We start from the raw sequence: 15,294 nt of genomic DNA, 5'->3' as shown, positions 1-15,294 counted from the left end.
ACGGCGTAAGCTATCTGTAAGGACTTAGGTAATCTCGAAGCAGTGACACTTACATCACCCGATAAGCGAAATACCTCAATCCATGAAAGATTCTTGCAAACTGCCGCATCATTCACGGATATCCTTCAAGCACGATCTGCAGTGGAGCTTAACGCGGCGGATGAAAAAATTGTTCTACATCGATAGAAATTTCACGAAATATCTTATCAGAGACGCCAAACTTAAATATAGTCTCAAGTTATGGATGAATGATTCCTGCAAATTGTTGGCCATATTGTTCATTGATACTTTCAAGCATAATACTGGAATAAAAATTAAAAAAAAGTAAAAAAAGAATGATATAAAATATCACATAAAAATAGTGAAATTAAATATATTTAAGTTATAAATATACGACCTCGAATTCTTGCAAAGTGTCGATTGTATCAGTCACGGAATGTCCTTCAAGTATGGAAAAATTGTACTATGTGATCGGTATAAATTATGATAAGATATTCCAGCAGACACGCTAAAATGAAATGTTCGAGCTACAGATGCAAGATCTCGGATTTTTACAAATTGCCGATTATATCAATTATCTTTTGAGAACGCTGAAATAACAATTAAAATCGAAAAAGAGCGAATTGGTGATTTGTAATTGGGAGAAATTATTCTACTGGAAGCATTAAAATTACATACATTCGGTTAGCTGAACAAATCCCAATTTGCTGTACAAAATAGCAGTGCAAATGTGAATTGTGTCATTGACATCGGGTGTATCAATCTGACATATATCGGATTTAATCGTTGGACAGGCGAACTAATTCACTGCAACTGATTTTGGCGAAGTTGATTTTGATGACGCAATAAGGGACATTCTGATGGCAACCAGAAACGGATACATTGACTGGCCAAATGGTGATCGTCATGTGAGCTGCAAATCGTGTACGCGCCCGAGAGACGTATAGAAATTATAGTAATTAATTACGACGGACGCCGCTGCAACGGACGCGGGCCGTATATAACGATGGACACGCGAGGCTGTGTTGTCCGGGTATAGCTTTCCGTCGATTTTCATAATTCTCCGGTAAATGGAACCATCAGCCCGCGGACATTTCAATTTAGGCTGCTACAATTTTAATTTTACCGAGCAAAAGTATATTGCGAAACGTGAGGAAAATTGCATCCGGCTAACTAGAATTTTGGCGTTTAACTAGAGCGGAACTCCGCGAGATGAGGAAGACTAACGAATCGCTTCTCGACCGTGTTCATTAATCGTCAGGATTAATCGTGCATCATTCTATCAAATTCAGGGAAAGAACTCACTCCCCGGTGCACTTACTGCTTTCTCAAACGTGCGATTCTTTTTGCGCGTTTTTGAAATCGTTAAAGTAAATGTCGGTGAAATGGTAAACAATCGTTTTTCCGCATGAATTATTAATGACGGCAAACTGTTTGATATAGAAAGTATAATAGCTTTTGTAAAGAGATACACGGAGAAACACAATATCCCTCAGCATTGATTTTTTACAATTCTATTTATTGCTTTTATAAATCACACCTGTCGATAATTGCATTTGTATGTTGTCGATGGCTCTACGACGACTTGTGCGATAATTAGTCGTAATTAATTCTCACGCGCAAAAGCCGCTTATGTGGCATGTCGCGCCGTAAATCCGTCGCATCGTATATTCACGCTAATCTGAATTCAGCCTCCGTCGAAACTGTTTCAGGGCATTCGGCAGAACGTATTGGACATAGAAATTGAAATAACGGATAAATACTTTGCGTGCGGAAAAAAGTGTGGAAAGTTTTAGCAAACCAAATATAATATTCCTTTGCGCCATGTTCCGCAATGAACTTGTCCAAAATCAAAGCGTTCTATAAATTTCATTTCGCATTTACGTCACGCAAACGCGATTTGCGACTTTGACGCGATCAGTGCCGCTACATTTTGGATTCTGTAAGCTGCAGTCATCGAGGAATTGTAATTTCAAATTGCTGCATTGTGCTTGATTTTACAAATTATTTTATTGAACTTTTTATGTATATATATATATAATTTTATGGAATTTAATATTAATATGCATTAAGAAAAAAATGTTGTTAATTTCAGTCAAAAAGCTCGAGTTTTCACACATTTAATTAAATTAATTAAGTTAATTAAATTAGTTATATTAAGTTCACATCTGGTTTTATTATAAATTTTTAAAAATACAGCAAGAAATATATCGGTACTCATATTTCTCTTTCAGTGCGTAACACAAAATAAAGTATAAGCTCCATAAAAAACATACAATGATATATTCAACACAGACTAGATTTTTTTATACAATTCTTATTTCTGATTTTCATATTGTGCTAAAAAAAGTTGATTCATATGTTATAACTTGCGCAGAGATTCTAGTACAACGTGCGATATCTTTTGAGCAATATTTTATGCGAACTATGCTATTTATGTGCACAAATAAATTACACGCGGCCGCTCCCACGTCAAGTTCCATCTACATTGATATAAGGCGTGAAATAAGCAAACACACCATTTCAGATTATACAGACGTGTAATTTCTCGATGTGTCGGAATGACGATTATATAAATACTGCTATTATTTTGCGAATTGTGCCCCGAAAATTTATTATCTTTCGAATATTTAAACTATTTTCTGGGTATTGATCAACAAAATTCCGAATGGAATAAAAAACATATAAATTTCGGCAGAGCGGTAGTTCGAACGCGGTATTTGTTCTATTTTGCACATACCAGAATTTACATCGCGCCACTGTAAGTTTACGCTGTAACCATTACACACGGTTGGAGAAAATAAATTTTCAAACAGGTGGTTTCACATTCCCGACACTTGTTTGTGGCAAGGATGACAATAGATTTCGCGTAAGCGCCTCTGTCATGAATAAACCGCGAAATATTTATATCGGTCAGTATTCGGGATCATTTCGGGATGTACTCAGCGTGTCAGCGCCGAAACATGCTTCAATTACGGGAGTAAGAGACTGCGCGGCGAATATATGCTGCGGCGTATTTTGTGGCATGCATGTGCCGCATATCAGCCGGAATTGCACGTCCGAGAGCGAGTCTCGTTCCACTGAGGCCGTAACATTCGTTAACAGTTAAGGGGAGGATAGAGACTCTGCACATGGCCGCGTTGTATATCTTAGAGACGTATAGAAGCGATTACGTATAATTAGGAAAGCAGTGCAAGAGCAATTTCACGTTGTAAATAATAATTTCGGACTTCGACATTTTGCTTAGTATGAAAAATGCATTACGCTTAGTGCGAGAAATATATTTCGCGACGTATGTACGCGCACTAACTCGTTCTCGTATTTCTTATTTTTTATCATCACAACAGAAAATTATATCGTACTTTAAACAAATAATCAAATTTTTTTTCTTTATAAAAAAGAAATTAATAAATTTCTAACAAATTCGAAGCACTGCTAGCGCTATTTTGAAATACTAACTGTATATTCGATATTCCTGAAATATGTAGAAATTTAGATTTGCTTTGTTTTGCCTGTTTAATATTCTTGAATACTGTTGCAGTTGAAATTGTGAAAACGTATAGCAATTTTATAAATTAAATAATAGACAATAGAGAATTATACTTAAGGAATTTCATGTTTAATAAAATAACAATCTGACACAATTCTCTTTGTCATCGATGAGAAACGTCTTTGATCGAAATATGTATATAACGTGAAATGCTTCCCAGACCTGCAATGCTTCCGCATCTCTGAAATCGAGCGTAACCACGATGTTCACAATATACCTTTACTTTATACGGGAGAACAGAGGTATTCAGGAAACAATAGACGTCACAAGAAAGGACGAAGTTCCATCTCGATTGCTAAGCATTCTTCGCATGGTGACGTAAATCACCAACACTTCTCGCACAGTCAGTATTTTTCAAACTTACACTTTACCTTTTGTTGTAACCAAGTAATTAGTTTTGCGCGTAATCGTCACGTAGCGCAAAATCGCGTCATAAAATATCTGTTGAAACTTTGTGCGTATATTTGTTGGACACACAATTCGTGATCTTTTGACCCAAGCAATTGTGAAGTTAAGATTTAATTAAAGACAAGCGAAAATCTCGCGACGATCTTTGAGTTAAATTTAATATTGTTTGCGTTTGTGTCGTTTATTTGTAATTTTACCACTGCGATTTTTATGTCAACAAAGTCTTTTGCGCTGCAATCGGAAACCTTAAAAATATCGTGTTCTTAAAGAAAACGTTTCCGAGATCTACAAGATAAGGATATTCATCGTTATACTCGAAATAAATTGTCACAACATCGGAATTTCAAATAGGCGGCATTATGAAAGCACATAATTTCTTTCTTTTATTGACGCTGTCGGAATACATATATCAAAATTACGCCATGATTGCGTTGGAAAGTATTATATGGAAACGATGAAATTCGTGAAGAATAATTTGAAGATTATTATTCACGTTATTGCGCGATTAAATTAAAATTGAAAAAAAATTGCATATCATATTTGAAAAAAATAAAGTTTAATACGAAATTAAAAACTATTAATAACAGTTGTAAAAATTGATAGAAAGCTTTTTCTGATGCTAATTTTACAGAAATATTTTAATCAGTTATATTTTGTGTGAAATCTGGCTTTGATTATCAAAGGCAGAATTGTTTGTTATTGTAATAATTAATTTGCTATTTCCATGCTCTTCTGTTTTAAACATACATGTTAGCAATTGCCTTTATTATTATTGCACTTTAATATTTTACTATCGCAAAAGATAAAAGATTCATGGTTCGATATATGCAATATGTGCTGTTTTAATTTCCTTTATTTTTAATAAGCATTTTTTATACTGATACACAATTTTCTTTTGTCAACATCATTCGCGCGTATTATTTCATTCAATTTCCATTCGAAGAAATACCTACTTTTAAATATTTCACATTGCAATAAAAATATTTTTTTAAGCGTAAACTTTTAACATATATAAAGAGAATAAGACCCTTTATATGTCTAAATCATTGTTTCGCAACAAAAAAAGTATAATGACAAATGAAATATTAACAATGTTTTATATTATATATTTTTTCTGTGTTACATATTTTTAATTTATAAGAAGAAATTTTAATTTGTGTTTCATAGTCACGTTATGGTGGTACTTTAATGTCGCTTATTTAATATGTAGAGTATAACGATGTTTCATATGCGTTATTGAAATTTTTAGCGACGCGATAAGTATTTTATACCACAATAATGAAATGAAGGGAGAAGAATATATGGGAAGGAATACTCACGATTATATGCGCAAAACGACGTATTTGAAAAATAGCTTTTGTTTTACGAGAGACTCTCCTTTGTTCTTTTTATTATAGACTCATATTCTTCTTATTCCGAGCAGAATACACAAAGACAAAAGAGAACATAATAACATATTACGCGTCTGAACAACGTCGACGGATAAAAACTTTTGTAATCTCATCTCTGGATTTCCGTTGCTGGAACATCATGTAGAGAAAAAAAAAATAGTGTCCCAGTGTGTTATTTTTTTAAAGATATTTATACCGTTCTGTTGCATCATGTTTCATCGCAAATCCGTTTTTAAAAATTCATTCGCTTCGCAGCCGCGTAATATGATCTCCCGCGATAAGCTCATAAACAGCGATAAGTTACAACAAACAATTGTCGTGGATTACCATCACTAATGTATTATTAGACAATCGCGCATCCTCATGCAAAATCAAGTGATAAATTTAGTATTAAACCGTTCCCGCATGTACATATATACGTGACGACGGGCTAACGAGATTCTCCCTTTCGCCGTGAAATTTAAACAGCCACCGAACGCCCCCGTTCAACGCGCAGTCGATAATTGGTGCTTGCATTCCGTCCTCTATTTCGTTCCGACGGCGGCATAATGACGTGCTTGGCAAATGCATCGAGAAACGGGCATTCACCTAGGGGCTAGCTGCGAAACGAGATTCCCGGAAGTTCGCTTACAAATTAGGGAAAACGTGTGGTTATGCGCGCGAGCGCGCGCGTTACGCTTTATTCGCTCTCCGTACATCCTCCAGACACGAAAGTTAATGGCTTTCATAATGGAATGCACACTGTCGTCAATTTTACGCGAACTTTCCACCAATAAGCTCGCCGATTTAAGAGCGCGATAAATTGGCAAGCCGAGAGAGTATAGCCGGGGGGCCAGGGTCAATTTCCGCAATTTCCGAACACTCGTGAGAGTCCAAACGGGTCGCGTGGGAGAAAGAGGGCCACCGCACCATGAGCCGGGTGTAGTGACGCTATTCAAGCTTTGTCAAATCGTTTTAATCCATTTAACGGCGGGATGAAACCGCATTGAAACTCGCACGACGTCATTATTCCTTACGTCTCGTTATCCGATCTCGTACATGGCTCTGATTCTGCCAGGCATGTCGGGGTTTTAAAACGCATCCCGATCCCCCACGGGGAATTTTACCAGCAGCGAAACGAACACCGGCGGATTCCAGTTGTGTACGGTTGAATTTTTGCCAGCTCGTCATTGTATCCGTCGTAACTTTACATTGTAGAGTTATACGCGCTACCGACGTCGTTCGTCTGTTCGGCGTCGCTCGTCAGCCACGGCTGTAACCTTTATTCTTTTTTATTCTCGTTCTTTTTTTTTTAAGAGATACGAGCGACGAACGAGATACGACATGACGAATAAAATACGTGACGTGACGGCGGGCCAAGTTTTCTACGTTCGCGACGCGAAAAATATCAACAATAACGGATATCACATAACTTTCGGACAACTGGCGCAACCCTAACTCAGCTACGGTTTTCGAATTGACTTCAGCATCGCGATAACGCGAGATTACGATATCAGATGCCGAGAATCATCCACCCGAGGTATTGAAATATGGACGCGTAGATGAAATTACCTCTGCGTTATATATAGCAGTCTACTGGAATGACTCGTAGTAAAATTATACGGACGACACACGCTTGGTTTTATCCGGCATTAAACGTTTGTTTGATAATTAAAGCGAAATTCACAGAAAGCGCCGTTCGGTGCTTTCGATATTTACAGCAAAAATTAAAATCCGCGGCCCAGGGCGCTGCGGAAAGTTTATGCAAAAACTTGGTTACTATGCTAACGCTAATGCTTATTTAATGACCCATGCCAAATTTTCAGGCGATTTGTGCAACGTTCGGCAGTTTTTCTCGATCGAATAATTTAATCATTAAACTAACGATGTGTAAATAAGAAGATGAGTAAACACGTAAATATATATGGACAGGTATGTGATATATTTTTTTAACTGATAAATATATTTTTTACAATACTTATACAATGACTAAAGCTTTTTTATTAAATAATTTTATTTTTTTTAATATTTGATTTGCTCTTTCACATTTGTTTATATTGTGAAAATTATATAAAAATACTTCCATTTTAGTTGCGATTTAAATTTAAAAGATAAAAGAAAATTAATTTCAAAAATATGGATAGGATGATATAACATTGTTATTAGTTTATTGCGAGAAAAATCTAACCCAGTCGATGATATAACCTAATGGATTGTCACGCAGGAAAAATCGAATCTTCCAATCGTGAAATTTGCGACGCAATTTAATAAACGTTTCAATATATCTGTTACACCCAAATAGAATTTTTTCGATTATTTGTTGGTTTCTACGTTACCGTGACGTCTATTTTACTGTTGAATCTCGACGACTTTTGCTCATCCCGAAATTATTTAAAACATTCAAATATTATTGCGAGCAAGACAAGGAAATACTGTTATGTGCTTCTCATAAAACGCCTTTGTGACATTTTCATGAATTTTTCAGGAATGTTTATCTAATTTGAAAGAAAACTTGACAGCAGTTATTTGTTTTATTTGAGAATCGCAATATAGCGTGCCGCAACACACACAGGCGTATCGAAACTTCTCATTTACTAATGCACACGCTTTTAGTGTTGAAATTTTTTTTTTCGTAACTCGTAAAGCGTCCATTCACTATTTTTGAAGTCATAAACTCCAACAGACAGCGCTGTGAGTAATTCTCTAAAAGTTCAAGCTCGGAAATTTTATAGCCACGCTATGTAAATGGCTGAAGAATTTATTCATATAATTAATAACTCAAAATCAAAATCAAACGAATTTAATCTGGAAAAACAAATCAAAGTTAAAACCTGCGAACGATAAACTCTCAATAATCTTCTTTCACGTAATGGACTCCATCGCGTGAAAGCGAGAGATGTGAAAAGTATTGACAGTTGCGACGATTGTTCCTTTACTCTTAAAAGTTTCAGTAGCTATGCATCTGAGAACGGAAGTGCGACGACAATGCGACGAACACGAAGGCGGAGTCTTTTTCCTCGCGATATGAGAAATAACGTGGCCGGCTCACCCCTCTCGTAGAAACTTGTTCCATTTATCTCGGGCCCTCTTGAGAAATGCTCGTGACTTCGCGCGCAGAACGCCGGATAAACCTTACTTCTCCACGATGAATTATCGCGTGAATCGCACGCTTCGTGTCCATCAAAGGTGCAGCGCTATCCCCGGTGGAAAATAGTCCAATAGACGAAAATTCACATCTGGCCATCTGCGCGTTATCAGCGCACTCAAATGAATCCCGGGAGTCGTTGCTTCGTCGCTCTTCCGACAAGGGATCGTAGGTAGAGGGCAGATATTGAATTCCTTCTTGGCATACTTCTCATATAAAATATAACAGGAGAAATGTGGAACGTCCATCAATTTTGCACGACAATGAAAATAAAATATTTTGTTCCAACGAGTTAAAATATAAAATGCATTCCTGAAACGCTAGAAGGAGTCTTTTCTCAAATAAAATCGTCCCTGATGCGGTGCCGCGGCTAATGCAAAAGTTATATCAGCGTAACTAGCTCACATTTTATAACTTTGTTAAACAGATTATATTATTCAACGCTCTAAAGGAAAAGGAGTACTGCGTCAATTATATGTATGTATTAACACATAAAGTTAGCATAATAATTGCAGACTGACTATATTTCATACAAAAGTGAACTAATTAACAGTTGAAAAATAATTAGACTTTACTCAGAGTGCGAACTATATGAAAGCCACAACTGCAAAAATGTTAACTTTAGATTTTCAGAATAATTCTATGCGGTCAAGTGCTGTGTTACATTGTTCTTTTGGGAAATAAAAGAAGCTCGACCGAGCTAAACCTCATTTACCGGAAAGACGCAAAACGCGGAAGAGCGCACGCAGTAACGTTGCGCGAATGTTGCCGTGTAACCAAATAGTCCCGCTGAGGCGCGCAAACGAGTTCGCGAAGCTTCTACCGTTCTTTAGCGTCAAAATGGGAAAGTTGGCGCGCAGTAGCAGTGCTTGATGTGTGACTCCGGCAAACTTCCGCTCGCAACTTTTTGCCATAATTAATTCCTATGATTAGAGGCACTCTGAGGAGCGAGTTGGCCGCGAATGAGTGCATAAATCACATGTAAATCTTGTTGGTGAAAAAAAATCTCCATTTCCGTGCGCGCATGTGTGCGTGTAACAATGAGATTAACGCCAACGCTTTTCACCGCACGCGATATTTCTGAATACGCCAACTGCAAAAATGGATGCTCTTGTATTACCCAGTGGTTTATGACACGGAGCTCTTTTTTATTGGGTGATAAAGGGAAAGTACTGTCCGACAAAAGTAGAGCTCAACCAAGAGGAAGAGCCGTTTTCTGCGATATGCAAAACTATTCTGTGAGAAGGTCAGCTCTTAACTGACAATTTGACATGCGCCTGATCTTGCCTTTTATTCACCTCTTTTATGCACGTTGCACTTTGAAAATTCTGAAATTGTTTGTCCAAAATGATATTCGCGAGATCACAACAACGAGTATTGTTCAATATAGTGTAATATTTTTTTTATAATGCCACACAAACGCATTAGTGTTGTACGTTTTAAAAAAAGCGCAATGAAAGATATGTGTAACAATGATGAATTGTTCATTATTTTTGCCGTCTAGAGTGCGAAGGCTATTTATCGTAATACGACCGCGAAACTTGTTGCAACTGACGGGACGACGCTGTTGAACGAAATACGCCGCGAGCTGCGCGCGCGCGCGCGTATATACGCCGCGCGTTGGCGCGGTCATAAAGAGAAATAAAAATTCACCGCTCGTCCCATAAATCTTTGCGAGTAATCATTTCTTATGGCGGTTGAAGGGATTCTGGCATGCAGTTCCACAATGATATGAGTTCAGTATACGATACAATCGTATATGCGTCCAAGCATCCGTGAAAAAGCGAGCGAGACCTATCGATGCCAATAACCTTTGATCTTTGTTCTCATACATATATCACGGTCGAGAGATTTAATCAAGTCCACACAAGCAGCGCTTGCTCTTTATCAATTGATGACAAAGTCTATAGAGCTGCCTCTTCACTATGTGAAATATTATATATAGCGCGTGTTAGAGAAATACACATACATACATCTATATAATTGAAATATTTTTAATGTCACTTTTCACTTGGAAATTAATCAATTTAATATAGGATATATTTATATTTAATTAATTAAAATTTGTCAAAAATGAGGTCCAATTAAAATTGAACATTTTATTTAAATTAAATGAATGTAGATGCTCCCTTGATGCATAGTTATTAAAGAATCTTATAAGTTAATAACAGCGAATGCATTCAATAACAAAATTAAATTTAAATTAAATTAAATTTTGCTTTACAAAGTGAAATTGTAAATGTTTTTTACATTTTTATTTGCATATGTTCGAAAAATTCTTGGACTTTAATACTAAGAAACGGTGTTCTTTCTGGTTTTATCTTTTGCAATATACAATTGAAAGAAAGTACGCCGTTTGAGATATCTCTTACGTAAGTAATAAGTAGCAACCGGTTGTTGCAACAAACTATCGTTGTAGCATAAGTAATTAGTTTGCTGCGAGAATTACGTATCGTAAGCGGATAACATTTAATCATATATGCGACTTCGTCAACATGGATAAATGCAAGTTCATTGATCTACGCAGCACATAAACGCGTTAGTTCTTTTCTTAGAAAGGTCAATTAATAATGACGCACATTAGCATTGCGAAAGAAGTAAATCCTGTAAAGTACGAACGAGCTCTCTAATTGAGCTCACCGCGAAAGCTTTTAATCGAATGTTACAAATGTTTGAATGCTCGTCGTTTCTTTCTCTATGACGCAGATTTCTAAAAGTGTGTATATATGTGTGCGCGCGCGCGCGTGTGTGTGCTTTAATATGCGCAGCAAAATACGATATTCTAATTTTTCTCTTAAATTGAGGTAGCGAAGGCAATTCCCCGAACGGTATATTAAAATGCCACTCGCCACAGGATTTGACAACATCTGTGAGTTAAATGCCGCATAATAAAATACCTGTATTTTATCGGGCTTTCCGACGTACCGATACCATTTTCACATTTAACGCGGAATCAAGAGCATTTACTAAGAAGTGTTATAAAATTTACGCCGCTGTTTCCTCGAGCTTAAATGTTTCGCCGGACATGACATCCACAAATCGTTTTACTCGTTTTGAAACAGAATTCTTGAGCTAATCTCAGCACGGCAATCCCACTCGTAAGATTTTATATGCAGGGATTTAAGTGGACCGTTAATGCAGTTATATTAAATTGCGCGTATAAGTCAGAAAATATTTTCAAAAATATTTCGCTGCCACTTTGTATTTAAAAACGGCTAAAGCTTCGAAGTACGTCGGGGATATAAATTTTTTGTGATCGCGCGCTATCAAAATACGCTCGATGCGCGACGCATGAATTATTCGAAGAAAGCCGGTTCCAATTATAGTAATGACGCTTTGCTTTCGACTCTTATAAATACTTTAACAAATTTGTACTTTCTGCCAATCGAATGCCCTTCTTCCTTTCTCTGCGTTTTGACTACTTCGGTATTGAGAAATGTAAAAAAAAAAAAGAAAAAAAACTTTTACGTCACATCGAGTGATCGTCGGTTATCAATGTCAGGTCAATCAAATACACGTTAACATTTTAACTAATCGACAAAAGTGAAACGCTTTTCAATTATTTCACGTCTATCAGATTACACACGCGACAGCTCAAAGAACACGCTAGCAGCATCGATGTATCGAAAAAAGGACCTTTGTTATCACGTGCAGTCTCGATTGCGAGGTCTAATTGACTCGATGCGGATAGGTGCGAATAATTAAATCTGTCGGTGCGATACGGAAAATCAAAGCTGGTGGTAATTAACCGTCGTGCGAAGCTGCAAAACCGACTCTCCCCCCCCCCCCTCTCTTCCTCTTTGCCGACAATCATCCGTCGATTGTCGCGCATTTCTCTCAACAACTCATGATATTATCGGCCAAAAGTCCCATCGTCCCGCGAGTGCCCGATAAGAGAACGCGCGCCGCGCGGGATGCTGGGAAGAGGGGTTGATACGGTTCAAGCCGGCGCCCTCGCTCCACAAGTTCCTTCAGTATACGCGCGTAGCTACATTCGGTTGGACCCTATCTCGGTATCGTGCTCGGCAATCGCGTCGCCCTTCGGGGTGGTAAATCTTACGCGAGGGAGACATTTCGTCGATCGGCCTACCGTATCGAACTGCCGATGTGTGCCGCTCGGATTTGATCGGAAACAATTTTGAACGCGGCGCGACTGTAATTCACCACCCTCGAAGTGTTCCTTCATACACAACGCTCGCGGAAACTTTCGACAATTACGTACGGAGATCGCGAAAAACTTCCGAACGAGCGGAACGTCAACTGTAAACTCAACTGTCAATTTCAAACTTCGCTAATTGTGACACGCTGTGACAGATTTTTATAACGCCCTTTCGCCTGTTTTTCGCAGCGCCTCGCGGCTTGATGAGAAAAATTTTTTAATTATTATTTACACGATAATAAAAAATATTGCGGTGCGTAAACTAATTAAAACAATTTTTATGTTGCTTCATCTCGGAAAATAGCTATTTTAATTGCAAGCGCGCACTACTCGCGCCTCTTGTGAAACAATTTCTAACTGTACGCTATAACGTATTTTGATATTTTACCCACTTGTTAGAGAAGCATCGTAATTTCCTTATCACGGCCGTCAGCGGTTCCAATCGATTCCAATTTGCGCGAGAGCCAACACTATTGGGCAATACATATCTCAAATTCCTTTTTACTTCTTCCAGTACGTTTGATAACGTCTGTTGCAAAAATCCTCTCGACAGCGATACTAATTGAAATTCTTTTTGAGGCGAAAAACAGGGCTCGTTTATAATTAATTCTAAAATATTCATACACACACACCGTAAGGGTACAATATAGTGATCCGACGCGCAAGTAGGATGGCAACGGTATAAGCGACAAAGTTTAACTCGAGGGTAAGTAAAATCCTGATTACGGGGAATATATAATGCTTTTGCTGCAGCAGCTAATTAGAAAACATTTGCCCGGCTGCAGCTTATTATCTAAGACAAAGCGATAACTCCACGCTAACGTAAAGTAATACCGACACATATTGGTGAAGTAAGCAAGAACACAACGTAAATACTGGCTTAACCGTATACTTAATGCCAGTTTAACGCGGAGTTTAATACTGAAATAACGTTTCAATCTTCTCGCATGTCGACGTTGTTTTTTTTTATTTCTTGCCACAGCGGTTAAATTGGAGTGCGCTAAATTATCTTCATCTCTCGCGGATTTATGTGATTTTATTCTCGGCCACATGACAACTCTATATAAACGGTAAACATTTGCTTTTCATTTCTTCGTACGCATAAAAAGTGTGAAGAAGCGCTTTTGCACCGCCGAATACCGAAGAGCGGAGATTTTTGTTCTCGCTGTTAAATACAAGGTAAAATTGTAGGGAAAATATTAATCTCTCCTTACAAGAATTTTCTTACTTCAATAGCCCCGGCGGTGTATTCTTTTTTTTTTTCGAGAGGAAACTTTTTATTTACGTATTATTAAAAGCAACAATTCTTATGCTGCTCACATTGTACTGACAAAGATCTAGAGCGATCCTTGGTTAGTCCCTTCCTCTTAAGAAAAGGTCGGTGGCCGTATGGGGAACCTTCGGAAACCTAAAGCGAGCGTCGTAACCTTCTCCGAGCATCTAGGATCGTCGTATGACCCTTTACGACCGCAGTAATTCTTTAACGAGACCGCGCACGCCGGGTCTACCTCCGGTTATCGGTGTAACTACTTCGTGGCGGTATGGCTTTCTTACTTTTGATGGAATTACGCTGGTAGTTACGTGAGCCGGCTACGATCTGTCTTGACAGCAAAGTCCTCTTATTTTTCTCCTCCAAAACTGTTTAGACGAGTGGTACATGGAGTGCATAATTATTACGAGCCTGAGCACTCAGTGTTTACGTTTCATTTTTGCTTGTCGTCTTTCATTCATGATACAAACGTCATAAAAAAGGCTAACAAGACTATATTTCAAGAAATACGAAACAGCCAAGCGTATTTTCACGACGAGAAAGATAATTAAAAATTTTCGAATGTGTATCGTAAAACTCTCGCTTTAAGCAATTTATAATTTCCAACAGAATTCGAGATAGAAATTTATTTATAATTTTGTATAATTGGACACTTGAAGAATACAAACGTATGCACTACTGATATATAATTTGTGTATTGCGATTTTTTAAACGTTTTTAAGCGTTTTCTGTGTTACACGGCGCATAAAATTATAAATGAAATTCTCCACTTCGAGTTTATTCGCTGCTTCGCAAATTATGTTATATAATTATATTAACGCCAACATTAATAATTAGAATATTTAATTAATTAATGTGTTAATTAACTATTTTCAATTTTTTCTATACAATAGTTTTATTTAAAAAAATACACATTATTTCTGCTGTTTTTTAAAGATGTCTTTTTTTCCAAATAATATGCTTTTTAATAAAAGGGCAATACACTGAGAGAAAAATATGTGATATTTGGAACTATAATTATAGTCAGAATACTCATTTTTATAGGAATCGTTACTATAAAGCAATAATAATCTTACACGTATGATACTGTCAATCATAAAATCAACTATATAGTTAGAACACCTATAAAAATATGGTTGGCACCAAAAAACACTACAGGTTATAATTATTGCAATTATTATTTTCCAAGTCAATTTACTAAAATCAGTTCTCTGAATTACTGGTATTTGCCAGCTATGCGCACTTGGAATGTAATTGGAATAGCTCTCCACATAGTTATATTCTATCCAAAGAAGAAGATACACTTACTCTAGTCGCATGCGTTCTCGCAAAGAGCGTTGTGTCCCGCGACAGTGATTTATTGTTACACTTCGCGTAACATATTCTCAAGAA

The 15,294-nt window shown here is 37.2% G+C and overlaps 1 protein-coding gene across 3 annotated transcripts in view; it reads left to right on the top strand.

Moving 5' to 3' along the window:
• Nucleotides 1-12,287: 12,287 nt before the first annotated feature.
• The window catches only part of LOC105675425 (metabotropic glutamate receptor 2), a 127,196-nt gene continuing 124,189 nt past the window's right edge, over nt 12,288-15,294 (top strand). The window contains exons 1-2 of one of the 3 annotated variants that reach the window (XM_067355582.1): nt 12,297-12,735; nt 13,271-13,338. The gene's annotated coding sequence lies outside the window, so the exon portion shown is untranslated. Of the gene's footprint in view, nt 13,339-15,294 lie in introns of all 3 variants that reach the window. The other 2 variants (XM_067355583.1, XM_067355581.1) reach the window with 2 other exon arrangements.

Source organism: Linepithema humile, chromosome 5, assembly GCF_040581485.1.
Source record: "Linepithema humile isolate Giens D197 chromosome 5, Lhum_UNIL_v1.0, whole genome shotgun sequence".
NCBI classification, from domain to species: Eukaryota; Metazoa; Arthropoda; class Insecta; order Hymenoptera; family Formicidae; genus Linepithema; species Linepithema humile.
Note: the sequence above shows the minus strand (reverse complement) of the source record. Positions and strands in the feature narration are given on the sequence as shown.